The following is a 5000-nucleotide window of genomic DNA, read 5'->3' as shown; positions in this document are numbered from 1 at the left end:
CGAATTTGACAGTTTTGATCTTATTCTACAATGCCCTGCAAAGTGTAACGCAGTCAGCCGAGCAAGCTGTAGTTTATTTCAGTGGGTTTATTTTACATTTCCTTCGCATCCAGAAGAGAAGAGGTATGTAAACTTAGTGCACGGGTCAGTGGTTCCGTGGTGGCAGATTTGTGTTGTGTGTGCTCCTCAGTGTGACTTTGTGACGCTAGCGATGTTTACACATTCGCACAGATTTTCTTCTGCATTCGTGGGCTGCAACTCCCACGTTCACTCGTATGTACACGAGTGGGCTTTTATGTGTACGACTGTTTTTAATCCGTCATGTAGGCAGCCATACTCCGTTTTCGGGGGTGTGCATGCTGGATGTGATCTTGCTTCCATAACCCACCGAACTCTGCCATCGACATGACAGAATACGTATGTATTTGATTTTCTGGGTGCGTGTACACACGAAGGGGATTCAGGCAGCAAGCAGGTCTGCACATATGTTGACCTGGGAGATCGGAAAAAAATCTCCACCCTTTACCCATCAGGCGCCGTTACCGAGATTCGAACCCAGAACCCTCAGATTGAAAGTCCAACGCTTTAATTAACCACTCGGCTATTGCGGCCCGTCCAATCTGTTGGTACAATACCAGACCTTACAGTTCCACCCACCTCCCCCCTCCTCCGTTGGTACCTCCCAGTCTGGTGCTGGTCAAACGACAACACAGGACAACAACGTGGACCACGTTGTTTCACGTCTACTGCAGGTAGAGCAACATTGTGTAGCGCCTCAAGGCCTGACTAAGCGCGTTGGGTTACGCTGCTGGCCAGGCATCTGCTTGGCAGATGTGGTGTAGCGTATATGGATTTGTCCGAACGCAGTTACGCCTCCTTGAGCTACTGAAACTGTGTAGCACTGGTCTCCGACATGGGTGCAGTGTTCTGTTGGTGTGACAGGTGTGACATGGGTGCAGTGTTCTGTTGGTGTGACAAGGGTGCAGTGTTCTGTTGGTGTGACAGGGGTGCAGTGTTCTGTTGGTGTGACAGTGTGTGACAGGGGTGCAGTGTTCTGTTGGTGTGACAGGGGTGCAGTGTTCTGTTGGTGTGACAGGGGTGCAGTGTTCTGTTGGTGTGACAGGGGTGCTGTGTTCTGTAGGTGTGACAGTGTGTGACAGGGTGGCAGTGTTCTGTTGGTGTGACAGTGTGTGACAGGGGTGTAGTGTTCTGTTGGTGTGACAGGGGTGCAGTGTTCTGTTGGTGTGACAGTGTGTGACAGGGGTGCAGTGTTCTGTTGGTGTGACAGGGGTGCAGTGTTCTGTTGGTGTGACAGGGGTGCAGTGTTCTGTTGGTGTGACAGGGGTGCTGTGTTCTGTAGGTGTGACAGTGTGTGACAGGGGTGCAGTGTTCTGATGGTGTGACAGTGTGTGACATGGGTGCAGTGTTCTGTTGGTGTGACAGGGTGGCAGTGTTCTGTTGGTGTGACAGGGGTGCAGTGTTCTGTTGGTGTGACAAGGGTGCAGTGTTCTGTTGGTGTGACAGTGTGTGACATGGGTGCAGTGTTCTGTTGGTGTGACATGGGTGCAGTGTTCTGTTGGTGTGACAGGGGTGCAGTGTTCTGTTGGTGTGACAGGTGTGACAGGGGTGCAGTGTTCTGTTGGTGTGACAGGTGTGACAGGGGTGCAGTGTTCTGTTGGTGTGACAGGTGTGACAGGGGTGCAGTGTTCTGTTGGTGTGACAGGTGTGACAGGGGTGCAGTGTTCTGTTGGTGTGACAGGGGTGCTGTGTTCTGTTGGTGTGACAGGTGTGACATGGGTGCAGTGTTCTGTTGGTGTGACATGGGTGCAGTGTTCTGTTGGTGTGACAGGGGTGTAGTGTTCTGTTGGTGTGACAGGTGTGACAGGGGTGCAGTGTTCTGTTGGTGTGGCAGTGTGTGACAGGGGTGCAGTGTTCTGTTGGTGTGACAGGGTGGCAGTGTTCTGTTGGTGTGACAGTGTGTGACAGGGTGGCAGTGTTCTGTTGGTGTGACAGTGTGTGACAGGGGTGCAGTGTTCTGTTGGTGTGACAGGGGTGCAGTGTTCTGTTGGTGTGACAGGGGTGCAGTGTTCTGTTGGTGTGATAGGTGGTGTAGTGTTCTGTTGGTGTGACAGGGGTGCAGTGTTCTGTTGGTGTGGCAGTGTGTGACAGGGTTGCAGTGTTCTGTTGGTGTGACAGGGGTGCAGTGTTCTGTTGGTGTGACAGTGTGTGACAGGGTTGCAGTGTTCTGTTGGTGTGACAGTGTGTGACAGGGGTGCAGTGTTCTGTTGGTGTGACAGTGTGTGACAGGGGTGCAGTGTTCTGTTGGTGTGACAGTGTGTGACAGGGGTGCAGTGTTCTGTTGGTGTGACAGGGGTGCAGTGTTCTGTTGGTGTGACAGGGGTGCAGTGTTCTGTTGGTGTGACAGTGTGTGACAGGGGTGCAGTGTTCTGTTGGTGTGACAGTGTGTGACAGGGGTGCAGTGTTCTGTTGGTGTGACAGGGGTGCAGTGTTCTGTTGGTGTGACAGGTGTGACATGGGTGCAGTGTTCTGTTGGTGTGACAGGTGTGACATGGGTGCAGTGTTCTGTTGGTGTGACAGGGGTGCAGTGTTCTGTTGGTGTGACAGGGGTGCAGTGTTCTGTTGGTGTGACAGGGGTGCAGTGTTCTGTTGGTGTGACAGGTGTGACAGGGGTGCAGTGTTCTGTTGGTGTGACAGGGGTGCAGTGTTCTGTTGGTGTGACAGGGGTGCAGTGTTCTGTTGGTGTGACAGGGGTGCAGTGTTCTGTTGGTGTGACAGTGTGTGACAGGGGTGCAGTGTTCTGTTGGTGTGACAGTGTGTGACATGGGTGCAGTGTTCTGTTGGTGTGACAGGGGTGCAGTGTTCTGTTGGTGTGACAGGTGTGACATGGGTGCAGTGTTCTGTTGGTGTGACAGTGTGTGACATGGGTGCAGTGTTCTGTTGGTGTGACAGTGTGTGACATGGGTGCAGTGTTCTGTTGGTGTGACAGGGGTGCAGTGTTCTGTTGGTGTGACAGGTGTGACATGGGTGCAGTGTTCTGTTGGTGTGACAGTGTGTGACATGGGTGCAGTGTTCTGTTGGTGTGACAGTGTGTGACAGGGGTGCAGTGTTCTGTTGGTGTGACAGGGGTGCAGTGTTCTGTTGGTGTGACAGGGTGGCAGTGTTCTGTTGGTGTGACAGGGGTGCAGTGTTCTGTTGGTGTGACAGTGTGTGACATGGGTGCTGTGTTCTGTTGGTGTGACAGTGTGTGACAGGGGTGCAGTGTTCTGTTGGTGTGACAGTGTGTGACAGGGGTGCAGTGTTCTGTTGGTATGACAGGGGTTCAGTGTTCTGATGGTGTGACAGTCAGCAGTCTGGAAACGACGTGCTGAGGAAGGAAGTGTCACTTCTCACAGACCAGTGCCAGTCTCTGCAAGATGTGTGTGACACTATCTTATGACCAGCAACAACACCTAACAATCACCATCGACAATCTGGACCGCGACGTTGACAGACTTGAGACGTCCTCTGAAAAGAATGACGTCATTTTTTTTTTTTTTTTTTTTTTTTTTTTTTTTTTATAGTGTTCAGTCAGACGATGGTAAGCAAACGTACACACGCAAAAAAGGTCCAACTCTTAAACCGGTATTTCTCTTCCCAGACGAAGATGACATGATGTGGATGGCGCTGATAGAGTCGGACCACCCTGTGATGGGATCCTTAACCCACGGCGGCCTATCACCTGCCTCCACCGACGGCCAGAAGGTTAAATGTGTGTGCTGCGAGACAAGGAACACAGAAAAGACATGGCTGACAAACTTGGTACTCGTGTGTCGGTCCACAGGTCTCTAGCAACAGTCGACAGTACACTGTGTTGCGGCGTCATGGTGAAGAAGAAAGAAACGCCTATTTGTTCAGGAGACCCTTGTGTTTCCGAGGGAGAAGAAATCAGAAGAACAGATCCCGAAATTATGGGCAGAATAGTTTCATCAACAGAGTTGTAAACCACCAGGAAGACAATACTATCATGGTTTGAGCAGTGAAAACAAGAACTCCCTTCAACCCTCCTCCCGTTCTGACAGGGGGGGGGGGGGGATTCCCCACGCTCAGCAAGACCAGATGTGTGCCAAGATCCTCCAATGTCATCACGTAGTAGCAGACCTTCCACTCACGCTCAGCAGGTCAGAGCTCTGCCAGTCCTCATCACCTGTACCACTGATGAGGGGAGCACAGCATCGCTGTTCTGCCACGACAGATCAGCTGTCCCGGGCTCTCTTTTGTCGGAGGCAGCAGTAAATTCCTCCTTGCAAGCTGACTGACCGAATGCAAGCTGAAGAGATCAACAAGGGATGTTCAAGAAGGGATGGCAGACAGCCCAGTGACCCTGCCTGTCCCGCCCTCCCTGTGCGCTGTGAACACACCCTTCACCTCCCCTGCTATCTCGATGTCGCCACAGTCCTTTCAAGGTCTGACTAAGCGCGTTGGGTTACGCTGCTGGTCAGGCATCTGCTTGGCAGATGTGGTGTAACGCAGATGTTGTGTAGCGTACATGGATTTGTCCGAACGCATTGACGCCTCCTTGAGCTGCTGATACCGATACTGTCCTCAGGGATGATGTACGCAGTCCAGCAGTTCCATCTGATAATGTGAACAGAACGTCTATAGAAGAGGCTCACCGTTCTCCTGACGTGGCTTACGACATAGAAAGCCGGTCCCCAGTGACACAGATTCACCCCCGTTGCCTGTGATGACGGACCATTTCCGGCCGGACCCTCCACCTGGCCACACAGACCGATGTCCCCAGCTGGATCCTCTTCCTGGCGGCACTCCACGTCATGCATTCTCCGTCTGGGAGCGACCATTCTGTCACACTGAGGTGACGAGGAAGAGAACCTTGTGGCTGAAGAGTCAGAAGGTACTGGCCATTCCTTGCTCTCCACCTTTCTTCTTCTTCTGCGTTCACTCGTATGCACACGAGTGGGCTTTTACGTGTATGACCGTTT

The 5000-nt window shown here is 52.3% G+C and overlaps 1 protein-coding gene across 1 annotated transcript in view; it reads left to right on the top strand.

Annotated features, from left to right (window-relative positions):
- LOC143288352 (ras-related protein Rab-35-like) overlaps positions 1-5000 on the top strand; it is a 16948-nt gene that overhangs the window by 2074 nt on the left and 9874 nt on the right. The gene's annotated exons all lie outside the window — the stretch shown is intronic.

Source organism: Babylonia areolata, chromosome 12 (assembly GCF_041734735.1).
Source record: "Babylonia areolata isolate BAREFJ2019XMU chromosome 12, ASM4173473v1, whole genome shotgun sequence".
In the NCBI taxonomy this organism is placed as follows: Eukaryota; Metazoa; Mollusca; class Gastropoda; order Neogastropoda; family Buccinidae; genus Babylonia; species Babylonia areolata.
Note: the sequence above shows the minus strand (reverse complement) of the source record. Positions and strands in the feature narration are given on the sequence as shown.